Raw genomic sequence first — 21061 nt, 5'->3', positions numbered from 1 at the left:
GAGGAGTGGATATCAACAGTGGCTCCAAGCTAGCATCAATACCCAAAAGCAGAAAGAGGAACCCTAACAGAAGAAAAGTTGTATCTCTTTAACCATTCTGAAAGAAAGCAAATTTTTTCCTTTTTTTTTTTTTTTCTTTTCCAATAAGGAAAAGAAAATCAATTTGAATAAGATCATCAAAGTCATCAATTCTGGATAAATTTATAAGCAACTTGATCTGTTCTATTTTGAAAATTATTTGGTGCTTTGTTAATTTCAGTCCATATATCAAAAAACCAGAAGATTCTGACTGCAAGACAACAAGGTAACTCTCTAAAGGCAATTACCATGGATCTGTTTGTCAGCAGTAGTAACCTCTGTGTAATTTCACATACAAGATCTTGGTTTACCTAATTTCTACAACATGCTGCTATCTGGAGAGAGTATGTTCTCTGTTTAGGCAGCAGTCCTGTAATCTGAGCCGCCTGAGGAAAATCAAGATTACTGTTTGATCTGCTAATCTTCCTCCTTGAAGGTATCTTCTAGGCAAATTCAGGAAGCACAGATATTTCAAGAAAAAGGCAGTAAATATTAAACTAGCATCTTTGAGATTATTGCAAGGAATTTATTCTGTATGATAGACAAACCTAAGAGTCTTTTAGTTCTTCAGCACTCTCAATAGAGCAGTTGCTGACCTCAGAGTGAAAGTAACCCTTTGGTTAACATAATATCAAAAGAAGGCAGTCTTGGCACTAGTCACATTAATAAATTTCTTCTTTTAAAAAAAGATTAGAAACTTTTAATTCAGACTTCACAGTTGTTTAAAAAATGCACAACGACTTACCTGTTCATCAAAAAGATATTTAGTTTCCTTCTAGATGGAAAGCTCATAAAATTCATTCGTAGCTGAGAAAGAAAGTGGCAAGTTACAGATTAACATGCTGTGGGATGCATAACGCATTGCCAGTTATACAAGCAGTAAATGGGAAAATACTGAGCTTTTATATGCATATTCCAAGATGAATATAGCTCACCAAGAAATATATTAAACATATAATTGAGCTAACATAATACACTGAATAAATTTACCAAATTTATCATATTCAGCAGAATAAAGAAAATGTAATAAAATGGGAGCCAACCATACTGAACAGGATAAAAGTCTTCATGAAACTGATAAATGGGTCACTGCGCCAATCAAGTCTAATCAGTCAGTAAAGCAATTAAATGACACTTGTAACAAGCACGTGAAAGATACTTAATCAGAGGGACTACAGGAACAAATGAATTGTGCAGTAATAGATTTAGCTTTGCAAACTCCATAGGTGTGTTGGTTTTGAACTATACATCAGTTTCATAGACTTTTACCCTGTTCAGTATGGTTGGTAGCCATTATATTATATTTTCTTTGTTCACGTTATTGTGATGCTGCAGTAAAAAGGGTTGGGGGTATTGCTACAGTTCTAAATGAGGATTCTTACAAGCTCAGGTGGTGACAGTTTTGAAGAGTTTGTCCCCTATATGGTCTTGCCTGAGAAGGATCTGAAGGGAAGTGTAGATACAACATTCATAGAACTTAAAAATAACTCAATGACTGTTTTTTCTTTCCACCTTGTTACACTGTTAATCTTACAGCAATTACTTTCTGCTCTCCTTTCAAGATTTCAGTTTTTGCCCCCAGATTGTTTACATTTTTGCTCCTTGTAGGCTATTTGTCACTTCAACATTCTAGCAAAAATATCTTCAAGAAAAATCCCTGGTCAGTTCTGATATTCATTATATTCATTTCCTGAAGATGGTCAAAAGATGTGCTTGTGTTAGACAAGCAATTTTTCCCCATTCATTTTAGAGCTATTGTTACAATACTAACTTTGTTTATCGAGGTCTTTTAAATAGTACAAGAAAAACCTTATCACTGTACACATTCAGTAACAAGGCAGAGTTCTGGAGTATAGGACCTTTATTTCCACCTTCAGCACCTATATCACCACCAAAACAGACTGTATCTCCACCTTTGGCACTGACTTTTGTGAATATGGGGAGAAAATTTTTTTGTTCTGTGTCTCTGTTCTCCCACACTCAAAATGGAAAAATCAAATTATCAACAGTTGTCTCGACATTTGAGATACGCAGATAAAAATGCTGGAGAGATACAGATGTTGAATTCTAATAAAATAGTATAATTTCAGTGTGTTGGGGAGATTAGCTTTTTTTAAACACCCTTAAAACCTTTGAATAATTTTCTAGAGGGAGGCTGTGTGACCCACAGAAACTGATTATTCAAACTAATTTTATTTTTTCTCTCCTTGTTGATAATTTCTGGACTTTCATTCTTTGTTGACACAGTTGGTTGTATTTGATGTGAAGACTTATTGTGTCAGTACTGTACAGTGTACTCTGTATTGTCCTGGCATATAATCATTGTTGGAACTAATCTAGACAAAAGATTTTGTTAAATTAATTGTTTGCACCTTGATGGGCATTTTAACAAGATTCAATTATGAAAGATTTCTGCAACTTGAAAAAAAATCCCAGGGCAACATACCACAATGTAGACTCCTAGAGGAGAATTGGACTTCTGAAATGGCTCAGAATTAGTATAGTCCTTAAATGGTTATGGGAAGGGCCACTACCAAAACCAGAATACTTTCACAGCAGTGTTATATGACTCCTATCTTATTTACTGCAGATGCAGTTTAGAGTGAGAAGATTGGCTGAATGAGTGAGAAGTGTTTTTGCCACTGTTACACAATTAAATTTCATGTCACAGCAGAACCAGATGCAGAATTTCTGGCACAACATCTTATAAGCTAGATAGCTGCTATAAGCTTAAGACCTCCTACTATGATCTGATTTCAGACAGCTGTGTTGGTTTAATTCTGCATTATTTTTTGCTGCAGAATATGATAAAATAGAGGTGGTGTGTTGAATTTTCTCCCTCCAAGAACTTTGTAACACAGAAAAATGGCTCAAGTTTAGGTATTTTCATATAAAAACAATACATTACACATGAAAAGACAGTTACATATTGAAGCAGTTACCTCTTGATTTTTGTCTACTATATTTGCACATAATCTTTGCACTACAACGTTTAAACCTTCAGAGTGTTCATCTTTGCTAGGATTCGTGTTTGGAGTCATTAATAAATGTATGACTATTCATAACAGAAAAAACTCTGTCTTAATAGAAAATTTTTCTTTCCTTTCATGGTTAAATCCAGGAGATGATTCTGTATGACAGACAAATTAAACAAAAGAGAACTTACCTTAGAAAAAGTAATTATTCCTCTTCTCCCATGAAGAGCCTGAGGGTAAAGTGTTTGTCAAGTTTAAAACTCAGAGTCTGGAGCAGGTCGGGTTTGGAGCAGCTTAGAAAGAGTGTCAAAGAAGAACAGAACAAAGCACAATTACTTCTTGTTTAAAGAATGGTAGCTCTTTAGCTGAAGTTTCTGTGTAATTCCTGACAGCTTGTGTGCAAGAAAACATTATATGAATAAAAAAATTACAGAGAATTTACTTACAATTGCTCATAAGTGATTTCTTCACTGAATGCAAATGAGTGTGTTTCTTTTTCAAAATAGCCATGCTGTTATTGCAAGCTTTCTTACTTTCTTATTCATTGCTGCTTACTTTCTCTCTTCACTGAAGTCACATATTTTCAAGTGTTCAATGACCAACATTCAATCAGAAGATGAATATTTTATCAGCCTAAACAACAAGGAATCATTAATTTTAAACTTGGCAGTGGAATATGAACCAATATTGTACATGAAACAATGATTTATCCAGGAAAATAAAGCAACAGGTTGTAAAAGTTAAATGGTTAAAACTTAAGACACACAGATATAGCAGTTCTCCATTAAGGAATTATTTGAACTAAATATACAGTTAAATAGCAAACTACAGTAGATTAAGTAGAACAAGGACAAAATACAGATTTTATTAGGTTAAGATATCTTATTACATGAAGACTTTACTGAGTCAAATTCATTCCACTGGAAAACTATTTTTGTGTAGGAGAAAGAGATGGAAATGCTGAACTTTACATGAATAAAAATTATCAAGTTTTGTAAAATTAAAAAAAAATGTAAAAAATTTCCCCCATCCACAATAAGAGAAATTTTTATACAGACAGATGAGTATTTTACAATTTACCAGCCAGATTTGGGAATGTGCCTTAAAAGTAACAAACCAACAAAATGCACATTTATGTATAACTAAAAGACTTTATATGGATAAAATATTTAATCTTACTATCACTTAACTTTTTTTTTTTCTGATCCCAAGGGTTTTCACGGGAAAATGCAACAAATTTTAGAAGTTCTTAGTACTTCCTGGAATTTCATTAAATGCTGTCATGCAATTCTAAGAATTAAGAATCCATGATAGGGACAGGAAATAATTTCCAGAGGTCTCAAATAGCAATATTACAGAAGATTGATTTGTCACTCACACAGAACGAATAATGAGAAGACATCTTCTGTTGGAAGCAAAGAAAAAGTGACCCCCTTACAAATTAGACATAGATTTATTTATTCTTACTAAAAACATAACCTAGAGAAAAGAAACATCCTATGTGTGTTTGACATTAGCCACATTCCTTTGAAAACCTTCTAACGTGCACAGTGGCTTGTAGTGAAAAAAAAAATAATTATTGGGCTTTCACACATGGCATAGTAAACACTGACAGATACTGTGTGGTATGCCATGATATTAAATGTTCTATAGTGAGTAGAGGCTTCCACGTATAACCACTGGGTTCCATTGTCCCTTCATCTAAACAACAGAAAAACTACTCACAAAGTAATATAGAACTTCCAGAAAAAGGACAAGATGTGATATCAGGTTGAATCTAGCATGATTATTTTATAGAATACTACCAATGAATCATGAATTGTAGGTAGAAATTATTTTTGTTTCCAATAAAAATTCCTTCGCTTACAGAAAACATCAGTCACCAGTGCAAGATGTCATCCAATGTAGTTTGTGCTATATATTTCATGTTCATTGTTATGAACAAAAGCCTTTTTATTGTTTGTATCTAGCAAACATAAAAGTAGAAAAGAAAAAAGAAGATAAAAATAGTGACATTAAAAAGGTTCCTTTTATCCACAATTTAATTCCTGGAATTGTTATTCTAAGATATACCAACATGTCCATCAATGGTATTTTAAGGTCATGTAACTGTAAGTGCAGTAAGTCTTTAGAAAATAATATCCTAGGACGTCATGCAGCAATTCTCAGTCATTACTACTTTGTTATTTCCACAGGGTTAGAGTTATACACATATTTAGGTGAGAGTAGAAAGGAAGGAAAAAGTAGTGGAGACTTCCATATTTTAATGCAGGAACTAGACAAAGGAAGAAACAATTCTCCCTCATGTCTACTTTTACAAAGAATGTTCTCTGTCAGCCCAACTAATCTCAAAATCATAGAATCATAGAGTCATTAAGGTTAGAAAAGACCTGCTGTATCATCAAGTCCAACCTTTGACTGGTACCATCATACCCACTAAACCATATCATGAAGTGCCACGTCTGCTTGTTTTTTGAACACTTCCAGGTATGATGACTCCAACACTTGCCACAGGAACTTGTTCCAATGTTTAAGCACTCTTTCAGTGAAGAATTTTTTCCTAATATTCAATCTAAACCTTCCTTGGTACAGTGAATGTGATTATATGAAAAATACACAAATAATATGATTTAAATAAAATAAACACCAAGTTTCAAATCCTGAATCCTGTTTTAATGCTATCTTTGATGTCACTGAATATCTCTACTTCTATCTATCTATAAACTTAAGTATTTATGAATGCAGGATTTTCGAGGAACCATTGAGAAAGAATTAGATTAGTTTAAAATGGAACAAATTTTAATAGTAGAAATTAGTAATCTTGTTAATAATGGGAATAACCTCTGTCAGACAGATATACATTATCTGGTAATAAGAAAAGAGAGGAAAAAATCAGCGTAGGTTAGTTAATTGGACCACAAGTCCTGTATTTGTTGTGGCTGTGAAGAAAAAAACAAAAATCATCCATATATCTCTGTACATATCCAGAGAGGTATCTTCTGGAAAAGACTGAGGAGTCTGTGGAAGACTTCATTTATAGAATTGCATGCAGTTCTACTCACTTAATTTTTTGGCATATTTGTTCAAATAGAATACAGATGTAAAGGAGGCCTGCAATGGCAATGAAGGAGATGGACAGACTGTTACACCAAATAAGAAAAAAAGTCTTGGTGTTTATACCCTAACTAAGTGAAGACTGAGAAAAAATAAAAGTTGTTCTCTACAAATGCATTGAGGTGGTGCATTTTACCAGAAAAAGAGAACAACTATTAAACTTGTCATAAAAAACTTAGGTGGGACATTGGAATAGTATTTCTAACCGCAAAAGGTACAAGACTCTAAAAGAAGATCCCAGTAGGAGTAGTGTAGGTAGACATTCTAAACACTTTTTGACTCCTTCATAAAAAGGACTATATGACATGGAACAGCAAGAGATTGATACGCTTTTATGCTGTCAGATATATAAAATTAGCATTATAATTCCACCTAAGTTTCGGTCATAAAGATGACTTTTTAATGAGAGACAAGAATTTACCTGCTTGGATAACAAAGGAAAAGTCGAGAATGCACATGGTATTAAGGGGGGGAAAAAGTGAGTAGAACTGCATACAATTTTCTGATGAATGCTTTCATGGAACCCTTAATCTTTTCTAGAAAACACCTCTCTGGACATATCTTGGGATTTTGTTGGCCTTTTAATAGAATAGAATTTCATTATTTAATGGAGTTTTCATTAGTTTCATACAAACTAATGGTTTGGGTTGGAAGAGACCTTAAAGATCATATAGTTCCATACCCCCTGTAGAGTCACCTTTCACTAGACCAGATTGATCAAAACCTCATTCAACCTGGCCTTGAACACCTCCAGGAATGGGGCATCCATGACTTCTCTGGGCCACCTGTTCCAGTGTCTCAACACCCTGCCAGTGAAGAATTTCTTCCTAATATTTAAGCTAAATCTTTCCTCATTTAATTAAAAACTATTATCCCTTGGTATTCTGAATTTTTCTGTAATTGGATATAAAGTAACAAGAAAATAGTTCAATGCTACTATTTGTTTGTAATACTTGAGAGTGACTGTATCTGTCCTCATGCATGGATATTAGCTAATTGACTAGCATTCAGTCCAGTAAGCCCGAGTTAATCTTGGTAAACTGTAGGAAGTAGCTGGATATATGTAGAGACTGTACCTGTTCCTTTTATTGAATGTTTCTGTTTTTCATAACTTATGTTTACCAAATACTCCAGTGTTGATGCCAGGCTGCATCACATTCCAATATTGCTGAGGAAAGTTATTCCCATCTTTGGTTTACAGATGACTTTGGTCTACTCTGAACACAGACCAGGGCTTTTTCCATTTTGAGATAGATTGTTTGCACATATTACGAGGCTTTGCATTTAAATCATTCCAGAAACCATAGCTGGTACACAAGTGACACCTGACACTTAACCACTGCATTTTGGCAGCATACAGGCGAAACTGAATTCTCACAAATGTCCATGTGAGTTTCCAGATGCAGCTGAAGATATGGATTGTTTTGCAAGAATGAAGTGGAACCTACATAATTCACAAGCAGTTTTATACTCTCTATCCTTCTGCCACAGCTCTGCTCGGTAGAAGCATTTGAGCTGGATTAAGAAAACAGAAAAAAGAATAAGTGAAAAAGAAAGGCAAAAAACAAGCAAAGATAAGGGTTTTTTCTCATCAGGGACCTTCAGCTTTGAATCTAGTTTTTTCTGTCTTATTTATAGTCTCAATAGTACCAAAATTTAATTTTCTTGTGTGCACATGAGAACATTAACCTCTTTACCCAGACTGTGAAAAAAAGCAAAACAGAAGAAAATGGCATTTGTAAGAAAGGAAAATGTTGTTGGATTTTATTTTTATTGTAGATTTGCTTTGTTGGTAGGAGAGTTTAGAAGCACCTTTAAATATCAGGTTAAAGATTGAGATACCTACTCTGCTTTTATATGTTAGATTTTACAACAAAATAAAAAAGGAGTTGCTTGCATTTCAGTAGGTAGTGTGTGACTGAATCTCTGGAGGCACCAACTATCACTTCTGTTCTCCAGAATACAAGATTTCAGTCATAACTTCTTTTCTTCAACATCCCAGCTGTCAGTACTGAAAACATCTTTTTATTACACTCAGGATATGGAAGATATGTATAAAATCTAATGTCAAGGTTTCTTTTGTTTGTTTTTAATTCCAAAGAAAGGCTCTCATTCTTTCTTGTGTGGGGATTTTGAGGAAGATGACAAATAAATTACAAAGCTTGAGAAAATTGTTTCCAGACAACACTAGAAAAGAACAAAAAGCCACTGAAACCATTTGACTCAGCCTTGGTTTCTTCCAATGTAAAAAAAAATAAAATAAAAAAAAAATCCATCTGGTCTCAGAAATAGTGGATTAACTGTAGAATGAACTGAGATTGTGATGAGTAAAATACAAGCTAAATGAAAAAACTTTGCTTGTGTGCATACATGTGAAAAATATAGATACCTAATTGTGACCTTTCAGTACCTAAAAGGGACCTACAAAAGAACTAGAGAGGGACTTTTTACAAGGGCGTGTAGTGGTAGGACCAAAGGATAATGATTTTCAATTAAAAGAGAAGAGATTTTGATTAAATATTAGGAATAAATTCTTTACTGTGGGGGTGGTGAGGCGTTGGAACAGGTTGCCCAGAGAAGTTGTGGATGCCCCATCCTGGAAGTGTTCAAGGTCAGGTTGGATGAGGTTTTGATCAATCTGGTCTAGTGAAAGGTATCCCAGCCTGTGGCAGGGGAGTTAGACCTAGATGATCTTTAAGATCCCTTCCAACCCAAACCATTCTATGATCTATGAGTCTACAAAAGTAGTTTCAATGAAATATTTTCACTTTGGGAATCAAAATATATTAATTGCATCAAAGCATCATTAGATCATGTAACAAGTGTACCAAAAAAAGTAATAGGGGAAGGTCTGCACATTTTGATGCATTAGTCTCCCTTGGTTTCCTCCTGTCATGACGTAAAATATTAAATGCATCTAGTTTACGGGCTGACAACTGCGTCTGCGCCAGAATACTCCAGGGATACTTCAGAACTGCACAGCATAATGGTAACATGTATGTCTGGTTGGGAGAGTATTCCTGGGAGACAGCTGTGAGAGTCTCATATTCCATGCATGATACCTGACATCTGGCTTTCACTAAATGGGCTTCTTCATGAGACTGCGATCAGAGGGGAGTGGGTTGGCTCAGTTTAGAGCATGGTGCTAACAGTGCCAAGGTCATGGGTCCAATCCCCATTTGGACCATTCACCTAAGAGCTGGACTTGATGATCTTTATGGGTCCCTTCCAACTCAGAATATTCTGTGAATATCAAGAAATATATTGGTATGTTCAATATTTCAGTTATAGGCTCATCAGAGAAATTATATTAACATTTAGTCCAAAAGCATTGATATGTTTTAGCTACAACCACGCTGAACATGGTACAAAATATAGAAGTATGAGAAAGTGTCCACCCTGCCCAACTCACAGTATAACTTCTGAAATAAATGTATAATTCTTGGAAAGTGGATGCACAATGAAGTTAAAGGGCTTGCCTAATTAGCTGGTCAGAGATACCACCAGGAATACAACTGCCTAATGCCACTCTCTGATGCCCCAGCTACTGAAATACTGGACCAACAGTTGACTAAAACCTATTCTTACTTATTAATGAAAATGTAAGAAGCTGTCTTACTGAAAACATGCTCCAATTTATGAAAGCATCTATTTATCTTGGGGAGTTTGCCTGTGATTTTCAAACATAAAATTCAAACTATTGCTATATTTAAAATAAATGAAGTGGCAAAAGAAAAATACATGTTCCCACCTTACTAAGCTAGAAAGGCAAATGAAAAATGGAAGGTTTTCCTTTTAGCCAAGGCTTCTCAAACCAGAAATGAGTCCCAAAGAGAAACAGCAGTGTTGGCTCCTTCAGAAGCAAGGGCCTGAGGCAAAGCAAGAGCCTGGTAGTGTTTTCATCTGCTTCAGCTCAAGCAAACAGACACACTTCTCAGCTGAGGAATGCAAGGCCCTTGTCACTGGGTCAAGTCTTGGGAGGGGAGCGTGGGCAGTGTCCTTTCACTCCACTTTCACAATGCAGTGGAAAAAAAGACATCCACCCATATACTTGCATGCACGTGCCTGCTCACACACGTGCAAAAACAGTATGTGCACGCACAGGATCTTTTCAGTGTTTGCTGAGCTGCCTAACATGCTTCACTTTCCCCTTGTTTCTTTTTATGTAATCCAGCTAAGGTAGACTTCTCTGAACTGGAAAGGAAATATCAATAATAAGGGTTTCTGTCTCACTGAAACACCTGACTGCTTTGTATGAATTGCCTGTGCTGCTGGGTATCCACTCCTACTTCATAAGCACATTTTTCTGGCATTAATTTCATTGTTATGAATTTTTACCATCCTTCATCACTATCTGAACTGACATTAGGTTTGACAGAAAAAAATCAGTTCAAGAAAACCTATTTGGGCCTTCAAAAACATTTGATGAATGATCAGAATAAAAAAATAAAACCAAACATTTACCAGGAGAGGCTCAGATTAGAGATTTAAAAAAAAAAAATCACTGAAAGAGTGGCTAGGCATTGGAATAAGTTGCCTAGGGAAGTGGTTTTGCCTATTCTGGAAGTGTTCAAGAGGTGACTGGATATGGCACTTGCAAATATGGTTTAGGGATGATTATAGCCGTGACTGGATGATTTGAAGGCCTCTTCCAATGTTGATGATTCTGTAATATGTAAGAAAGTATTTTATAGTTTACTGTGTAATCATAGAGACACATCCTATAAATCACTGAAACTATAATGGGAATTTGGCAAGGACAGTGCCAAATGACACTGGAGTGCTGTTAATAGTGATTTTCATTTAAGCCTATGGTTATTTTTGAGCTGTGTGATTTACCTGAAAGAATCCTTTAATCAGGTTATTTATCTGAGTTTCTTGGGGTGATCGACTGTAGTGGGGCACTTAAAAACATGGACCTACATTTTGCTGAAAAGTCTCATTGCTTTCTAACCAAGAATTCTTAGAGGAAAACCCTGAAGATGCTGATGAGAAACTCTGTTTCTGGTATCAACGGCAGTAAATCAGCAAATGCAAGGTCAGAAATAAGATATTTGGATTGAGTTTGATAGTTGATTCTGTGAAATCTTGTTTCCCAAAACAAATACACACACTTATTTCCTTAGGAGGAAGAGTCGTATCTTCTCAGACCCATCTCCTTTATTTCACCAGCTGTTCTCCCTTATGCTTGTGTGGTCTCAGCAATGCATACTATATCCTTCATTACTTTGATTCTCTCTAAACAGTGCAAACTTACTTTAGTTTAATAAGTTTTAAAAATCTTATTTTGGTTTAACTTTGGTTCAGGAGTTTAACACCCCTGAAATGCAGCAGAGTACAAAACTGATGCTATCTGACAGTGCTCCATTCAGAGTCTGCAGCAGACCAGCTGTGCTAGAATGCAAATGCTCATTCCCACCCCAGCTCATTATAGCTGGAAGCAAGCTGATAGTCATGTTTTCCCTTCCCTTTCCTTTGCTACTCAATGTATGCTTTGGTATCGGCACACCAGCCATTTTGATTGAAGGAGGGATGGAGTCAAGATTATCAACATTCTCCAGAGAATATTGCTGTGGACTTCCTGGATCTCCTAGTATTTGATGTTAATGCATGTTTCTGAAGCCTTCACTTTCTTTTTGGCTGTGTTTGAGCAGTTCTCACTGATTTCAAGAGAATGGATAATCACATCTAAAAGGCAATGTTAAGTCCAGGACAAAGTGTATACCATTCCAAAACAAAAAGCCATATGTCTATAATTAAATTTGTTAGGATGATGGAGAACTATATAAATTTTTAGAAGCAGTTGAATTTAGGTTTTACATACAATCACTGGCTTATCAAAAGGCTCTCACAAGACATGAGAGCAAAAAACCAAAACTGGTTTTCATATCATCATATTTTAGCAACCAGCACAGTGATTACTACCTTCTGATAAAATGCAGCCCGTAGGTATCTTTCACTTCTGACTTGCATTTGACGAATTTTTTAAACCAGCTAGTGGCACTAAGTCATCTTGTTTGACTTCCTGTGTAAGACGTGCTATTTCATTCTCTAACTCGTCTAACAAGTCAGTGCTATGGTAAAACATTCTTAAAAAGACACTCAGATAATATTTGAAGACATCAGGAGAGCAATTACTTTCTGTTGTAGTTTTTTGCAAAATGATTCAGTAATATATTAAATATTTATTCTTAGAGTTAATGCAGTACTGCTGAAATTTTCATCAGGGCTCACACCTCGTTATGACAATTTTCACAGGCAGGTAGTACAAAAGGACTGGATGGATTGCCAGTCAATACAATTATTCAAAGAAGTGCTAGTCCCTTTCTTTTGGCCAGACCCTATCCAAATTGACTCTGAATTCTCTTGAAGACCCTATCTTCCCAGGATTACTTATCTGTGTTGATTTAGTCCACAAATTAAAGTTTTAGTAATTTGCTATTTTGTTGCTGAATTTCACGCTGTTAGAACAAGTTTTGTCCAGAGTTACAGTTTACATTTTGGTTGAACCAAACTGTAGTATGGAAATATTTTTCTGTAGCTGTATGTACACATCTGAGCCTGCTGAACCTGATATTTGAAAGAATTCAGTAGAATAGATATATGTGGTTGTGTTTCTGGTGAATAAACGCTAGTGAGCTGAGCATGCAGTTCAACCAGATAATGCCAATTTTAACACATAAAAATCACTTTAAGTTCTTTGAGACAAAATGTGTTTTGTGTTTGGACGGGGGTATAAATGGAAAAAAAAAGAAATCAAAGCAGCAGTGTACATATCCTTTGCTCAATTTTCAACACCCATACTTTGTACACTACAAGCATTTTTGCCTCTTCTCCATAACAAACTCTGTATTTTGTATATACAGTTAGTCACAACCCATACATCTGCTGTTGATATTTCTCAGGTCTGATTTCATTGCTTCATTGTATGTGAGTTATTTCATGATTGTTTTATTAGCTTTTACAAGTGGACATAAGACTACAGTGAAAAGTGCCATTTGTAGGAACGGCAGATTTTCCTAACAAATTTAAAAAGTACTGTGAAGATTTTCTTAGACGAAAAAAGATTATTATTATTTTGAACATGGAAAAAAAAGACTACTTCTTTTGGGAGAATTAATAAATTAAATACTTAAACTTCACTCCATTATTAAAGTTTAAAGTTAAATATATGTATTATGCAGCTAAAAGGATAGCTTTATGTAAATTGGTGACAAATCAGATTTTTAGCAGATTTTCACAAGTTCAATACTTTCCATTTCAAACCACAGTGAAATGAGTGAAATTCAGAATTTCCTCTGAAGATAAAGTATATAAAAAATATTCTTATATTAGGCCATTTTCTTTGGATTTTCTTATTTCAGTTTCTCTGCTTTTGTGTAAAGGCTGCAAAAAATAAAATGAGAACTTCAAAAGATTTCTGAAAAGGAGCAACTATTTTATTTTACTTTTTTAGGGATTGGATTCTTATCTTTGCATGAAGCATTTTGTTTGTGATAAATTTGCCAAATAGAATAAAGAAATCCTTATAAGAATTCTAATGAGCTTGAGATATTAGAAAAATATGTTAGAAATGAAACCTATGAAACACTAAAAGAATCTCAACCTCCAGCTCAGCTCTTCCTGACAGAGTAGATCAGCAGCAACCAACCAGAGAACAACAGTAACTTTCTTTTTTTTTTTTATATTTTCTATACAGTGAATGGCAAATGGAATGGACGAAATCTGTTTTGCTCTTTTATCTCTTATCTGGAACTTGGAGGTCTTCCAGCTCTGCTTTTAAGCACTTGTCCTATTAAATATTGGTCCAGAATGATTGAATAAACCTGTTTCAAGATCTCTTTATAGTTTTAAAAAAACCTAGATTTTTAAAAACTCTGCATGTTTCCTGCAAAAATGAAATCAAGTTTCTCTGTGGTTTTTTGTGAAAGAAAAATTTTGCCAAATGCTTCCTCTTTTTCTCATTCAGTTACTTAATTTGTGGCTTTTGATCTGTGCCATGGGCTGCCCTCAACCTTCTCCTTGTTTTGAATTTTTAAAAGAAGAATGGATTTAGTTGTGTGGTAATGCCTGCTGTGTGGGAAGTATTTACTGATGGAAATCTGAACTGGCAAAGCTTTAAATCCTGTTGGAGCAAGAGTGTAGTCAAGAACATTTACATTAAGAAATAACTTTTTAAAGTCCAAGTATAATTTTTAGACTAGCACTTAAAGGTCTAAGTTGTACTGAAAGCTAGACTTAGATTGACGTATTTTGGAAGTCAAACTAGAAATGTTCCATAAGCCTCCTTAGCTGAAACCTGCAAAGTGAGACACTTCTCTGTTGAGTGTTATCTACGTGCGTATTCATATTATGATGTGTTTTTATACTGCAGATGCTTGTCAGACTTGTTTTGCCTTAGATATGCCTGGAAGATGGTGTTTTTCCTCTACATGCTTGTGTCCCTTATATCGTCTCATCTACTCAGCTGAATCAGAACACTTAGACGGTGAAACGAAACATTTTTGCCAAAAACCCCTCTTTCTATACTTTCTTTTTTTCCCCAACAAAATGCTTTTCATATTATTTCATTCACAGGTTTTGGGTGGGAGTGCTTTTGTTTTGTTTCCTGTTAATTTTTCCAGCTCTGTAAAACAGTATAAAGGTTGCACTCAGCTCTGACCCCATAGTACCTTTTGTTCTTTTTTTCCTTGTGGTACCTTAAAATTTCCATTCATGTTAATTAATATTTTACCACCACATTTCTATCATGACCTTGCCAGTTTCTGTAGGTAGTTTCATCCTTCATCATCATCACCACCTTTTAACAAACATATTTTTGCCATAGACACCTATGTTTAGGCTTTGAACAGACGCTGAAGTTGTTGTTCTTTTAATTCCTGGGCACAAGCAGACTGTGATTTGTATGTGCATAAGTATTTCTTGGCTAGACACTGTCTTCATTTTGAATCCAGATAGTCAAGAGTTTTTCAAGTAGTCGAGTCTTTGGCACTCATGCTGACTACTAATCCATCTTTGTTGTCAGTTCTGGAGGAGACCGATGACCTCAGCTCTGCGGGTGTCAGTCTTCTAAACTGACATTTAAAATACTCTTGCATCTTCACTCTCCTTCTGTTTTCCAGGTAGATAAGAAGGCAGTTCGCTTTGACCACAGGTGCACTGGCAGGAGAAGCTTGGACAGAGTGCTGAAGAAGAATGCAAAAGAACCCCAGTCACTGGAATTAAGTTCCTTTGCCTTCAACACTCATCCATATGCATTAACACTGTGGGGGATCCCATGCACTTCTTATACTCGTTAATTACCTAAAGGTAAAACTCCTGTTATAGCTTCTTCTGAAAGACAGGGTGGGGGGACTGGAGTCAAAACAGTCATTACTGTGTAGATCCAGAAATTCTATTCCTATGCAATAACAATGCCAGAGAAGAGACGAGAAAGAGTGGTATGGTTCTGTTCTGAGTAAAGGGAGAAAATAACTCACAAAAGTTTGATGAATTCTATAAGTATGGAAACTGTTCAGATCTTCAAACTAGTTCTAATCTGTATTATTGCAGCAGCAAGGATGGGAATGAAGTGGTGTGAGCTGAAGCTGTTCCTCGAGTAAGAATGTTTCACATAATACCTCAGAGTGTAATACTGCCAGGTACAATTTATAATTATATTTTTTTAGTTTCCTTCACTTTCATAGGTTTCTAGTCTTGAAATCAAGAACTTAAGCTCTTGATTTCCTTGATTAAATTTTAGTTTGTGCTTCTAAGCTTGTGTGGTGAAAAGTATGACTCTGGATAAAAATTCAAAGAAAAAACAAACCAAACTTCTCTAGAGAGTAACTAATTCAGTAAAACTGTTTCTGCAGGTAACAGCCTTCCTCTCTGAAAGAATCTGATATATGACTTTTACCAGTATCTAAGGACTAGTTTGAAAGTACAATGAGCAAGTATTACGGTTTAGTGGTAGAAAGATCATATATAGCTACAGGTATACCTCAGATCATTAATGTGCTAGTTTTTTAAATTAAAGTTACATGGTTTTGAAAATTTCACCCCTAATCAATAATTCTTAAAAGCAACCTAGTAAATCTCATGATTTTGGAAAATAGAAACAAACTTCAGAATCAGACAATCTTGATGATTTACCAGAAAGATCATGTAGTCAATCTTCTGAAAAATGCCCTGGTAACAAGCTCTGGTCTTGTTTTCTAATTGTTGAATTATTTGTTTTATTTCGCAACTCCAGTATTGTCTCACTATTCCTAAAATCATCTGTCATCAGGAAGGCAAAATATCTGAATCGTGAGTTCTAATTTTTCTTAGGTTCTATGGTCCTTCAAGACAGAATTTAGCATATAGCCTTGAATGCATTACTACTCTGATTAGGATTTGTTCCTATACTCTTATCAGGATGAAACATTTTTCTAGACTGAGGCCACAAATGGTCTGATTCCCATGACCACCAAATTAAAGGTCAACTTGAAGAGCAGGGTTTAAATTTCTTTCCTTATAGTCTACTTCAGAAATCTATGAAAATATCGTGCATATTTATTAATGTCTGTTGCACAAGACTTTTTAATTCACTTGATAATGTTGAACTTTGTTCTCTTGCCTGATACGTATAGATTAATTTAAATTCAGCAAGTCATACCGAAAATCCTTAATTTAGTAGTTTTGTCTATGGTCTGATTGGAACAAAAAAAAATTAGTAACTGGCCAAAGTTTAAAAGAGCTGATAAAAATCAATCAACTTTTCCTCTTTTACCTTTTTCACCAACAAAACAAGTGCTTGGCATCTTTTAAAATTTAGGCTAATGGTCTATTTGAATGGAATGTTTGTGAAACTAATGTCTTGATCATGAACAGATGTTAAATATTGGGCAGCCGAGAAATTCTAGTGGAAAATTTTCTGTTTTCAAGAACTCTTTCCAAGACCAAGTCAACCACTACAACATTGTTATTTGTGACACTGAATATGGTTTTGAGCACTGTTCAGATGAGTTAGTAGTAAGTATTTCAGACTTCAAGCCTTTTGATGATAGGCAGGTATCAGTAGAGTCTGTGATACCTGCTGTTTCATGCAGCTGCCCTTTGAACTACTTAGTGTCACCATTTCCTATTCCTCTAATCCTAATCCTAAAAGCATCTTAGTAACAAATGCATTAGCAGAACAGAGTGGATATCTGCGTCATGATGTTTCAACCTGGGGTTACTTTGTACTTATGCCTCTCTGCCGTCTCAATGTTGAATTTGCTAAAATCTTGAAGCATGACCACTCCACTGTCTTCCTGTCACACTTGCTTTTATGTAAGCTACAAAAGACTCCAAACTCTGGTCTTACTTGTGACATTAGCACAAAAGCAAACACAGTTGGAGAAGACTACTCAGGAAGTAGGGACCATCAGACCTACTGGATAAGGGAAGCATGAAAAAAATCAATCCCAAACAATTTTTTTTGAAGGAGAAGTGTCCTTTCTCCAAGTCCTCCCAAAGTCAACAGTTGGCAGGGACTTTGTGGGTTGAAATAAACACTGAAGCCTTCTCTGCATTCTTAGGAATGGTTCTCTCATCTGTTTCCTCCCGAGCTCAGCTTTGAATCAGCACCATGCTGTAGGCAAGCAGCTTGGTCCTCTCAGGAGTATCCCAGTCTGTACTCATGGTGCTTACTGTTTCTCTTGCTGCCTTTTCCACTCTGCATTTAGTAGGTTCTGCAGAGCTGAGCTTGCCCTTGAGAAAACAATAAATTCCCCCCTACCTTCTCCTTTTCAGAAGTTTCATTTTGACTTAGAATAGAGCAGCCAGAATAAGGTAAATATACAACCTTCTTCTTGGTTGCCACCGATGCAATCTCAATAATATAACCGGAAATATCACTGAATTTATGCAATAAACTTGAAACAATCTATCATTTGTAACCACAAAAGCAAAGTGTTTCCAAAATTAGATGCCTTTTAGTAACAACTTGGATTTAATAAGGCTTTATTGTACTGTATAGAAATAGTTCCGTCCACTACTATTTCACCTGTTCTGGGAAATATTGGTTCGTGCCTTTCAGCACATAGCACACCTATTCTCATATCTAAATATTTTATTCTTGGGTTTCACAATGGACGGAGATTATTTTTAAACAAAAACCCTTCCATTTAGATTTCCTACAGCACTTCTGGTCCTCAACAAGGTGCTATGAGTCTTATGAGATTATTCTACATGCGTTTGGCTAAACCTGTTTCAATTTGGGCAACTCCTTGAGCACAAAACTAGCAATATACATCTGAGCAATTTCTAATTATTTGAAATCTGTTGGGGATTACAAAGTCTAAGGAATTCCTACTCTTGCAATTGGGGAAATTGTACTGGGGAAATTGTTCTTCCAGTGTTTGTCTGTTATACTCTCTGCCAGTCCATAAGTTCTTTGACTCAGATTCTGTCACTTTGTATGTGCTTCTACAGTATCTGGCTCCTGCCTTCATTAGGGTATTTAAATACTGAGATAATAAAATAAAAATTAATACAGTTTTAAGCGTCTTGTTCTGTAAATGCAGAATTTGATAGATGGACTATGGTTTCTTTTGTTTGCAAATCTGGATTCTAGGGAGCAGAAACTAATGTCTGTTTTTCCCAAATGACATGGGAAGCATATTTCCAATATGAAATAAGTACTCACAAAAGTTCCTAAAACATATTCCCACTATACCAGTAATTTTCAGAACTAAATACAAAACTAATTTCTTCAAATTAAGTTCATGTCAGCAAGTATTTTAGCAAAGGTCTCAATTTAAGCACAAAACTGATGAGACAATATTGGTAGTAAAAGTGAGCACTTTCCCAATACACAAACATGTTTCCCAACGTACAAGCATGTCTATATGTTTTCATTTGAAGTGCTAAACTAATAAGAAAAATCTATTTCAATGTCATTCTCTTATTACTTTGTGTTGATAATATTAAATGAAATATCAGTTATTAGTATCCTAGGAGTTTTATATTTATTAGGAAATCAGTGAATATAACCTACAAACCTCTACATCTCCTTTCAACTACAAATGAGAAGTATAGGATTCTCAATACACTGTCAAAATTGGAAGCTGAAATGGAAAAAGTTAGATAAAACTGAAGCAGGGTGAGAGCGAACGCTTCAGAAGAAAAAATGTTTCACCTTGGAAACTCCTAGTCATCAAATGCATCTGCACATTAAGGATATGCAAAAAACTAGTCAATGCTGGGTTGAAACTATTCTATCCCAGCCAGCCCTTCCTCAGTTTACTTGCTGGGTGGGGAAGGAGGCATCTTCATGGCTCAGAATCCTCCCTGGACAGATGGCTGCTGCCTGTCAGCTGTTGGCTGGCCACATGAGTGAGTCTAGAGCAGCGTACAACCTTCAGGCAATATTTCTTATGGGGCTGGCTTTGATTAAGCCAGTTCTTATCTTCAGAATCTTTGATACTACTGATTGCTCAAATAGTGTGACAGCAAGAATAAGTAACTGCAAATTTTTAACAAATGCCCTTAAAGTTGTCTCAAATATTTCTCCACTTATCCTCCTGTATATATTTTTTATGGGAAAAAAAAGCCCTCTCAAATATGTTCAATACATATTACTGAAGAAATCCGTACATTTGTAGCACCGAAACCTGCAAGTCCTTGTTATATAAATGTACTTACATTGCTCTCCAAAATCAGTTCCTGGTCTCCTTAGCAACACAGGCTGCAAAGAGCTCACCAGCCTGGAGTTCTGCTGCATGTACAAGCTTCCAAGTCAACTGGAGGAGTTTTGGGTTAGGATTCAGAGCTTCCCTTAGACCAGTTCAAGCTACTTGTAAGGGAGATTCTTGTTCTGCATATAGTCTCACGACAGCTATAATTCATTGAAATATATAAGCAATGAACTTAATATATAAGCAAGAAATATATAAGCAAGGAGCTTCTGAGGAAAGAAAATTTTCATTGCAGAAGACAGAGCAATTTATTCCCTCTCCCTGCACACCCATCCCGTGTCTCACAACCATAGAACAAAATATTTTAATAATGAAACTCAATTCTTTAGCATACCTCCCTTTAATAACTTATTCACATAAGGATACAAGAATGTATACAAGACTTATACAATGTCTTTCCCAAAGCTTCTAGAAACCAATGCATTTTTCCTGTATTGTAAGACAGAAACGTAGAAATCTTATTTTGCTATTACACTTGTCATCAGTGTAACCTGTTGTGAGATGCTATTACAAGACTCGTAGTTAACACTATCATGACTGGATTTAGCCATTGAAGATTTAAATTAGTTCTGGAAACAAAAATCTCCTTTGAAATCATTCCTCCCTCAGTCCCTTCAGGTTAACCTGGGGGTTTGTTTGGTTTTTTGGTCTTGTTTTTAAACTTCATTTTCATGCTAGTTCTGTACACACACAAAGTAATAGTAATTTGTTTAGCATTAAGACTGAGATTGTTTCACTGCACTCCACAGCATTCCATGATGTCAACAAATTGACGAGGAAATCACTAATGAAGGCAACCTCACATGCGTTTACTTTCAAACTTTATGTTACCCAAAATACTCACAGGCTTCTTGATTCACTTACCCTGTGCGAAGAACCAAGACAGGAAACCCAAGAGACCATCAGTCTTGCAGGTCAAGTGGCTTTGAGCTGCAAGTCCCAGGATCCTATCTTTGCCTCCAAAATAGGCTACTGGGAAAAAATGATAGAGCTATGAGGTCACTCTGTACTTCTACAGAACTTCCTTTTACCAATGTACTTAAACACACAGGGAACAATTTCTCTGTTAAAGTAAGGCCCACTACATGAAGATGGGCAAAGGTTCAACCAACGGGAAAGAAAAATATGTTCTTGTGCCAGGAGATTTTCCTGCCTGAATAAGTGGGGAACACCTTTGTTGCTCATTTGCTG

The 21061-nt window shown here is 35.6% G+C and overlaps 1 long non-coding RNA gene across 1 annotated transcript; it reads right to left on the bottom strand.

The window, feature by feature from the left end:
* Positions 1–3524: 3524 nt before the first annotated feature.
* On the bottom strand, positions 3525–20803 carry LOC127473226 (uncharacterized). Its single transcript, XR_007905321.1, has 3 exons — positions 20735–20803; positions 4921–5019; positions 3525–3686 (listed from the first exon to the last, which is right to left on the bottom strand). It is a non-coding gene; the product is annotated as an uncharacterized LOC127473226 (long non-coding RNA).
* Between the last annotated feature and the right edge of the window lie 258 nt (positions 20804–21061).

Source organism: Manacus candei, unplaced genomic scaffold (assembly GCF_025592945.1).
Source record: "Manacus candei isolate 608988 ecotype Guabito, Panama unplaced genomic scaffold, ASM2559294v1 h1tg000034l, whole genome shotgun sequence".
Taxonomy (NCBI): Eukaryota; Metazoa; Chordata; class Aves; order Passeriformes; family Pipridae; genus Manacus; species Manacus candei.
This window is presented reverse-complemented; position numbering and strand designations above follow the sequence as displayed.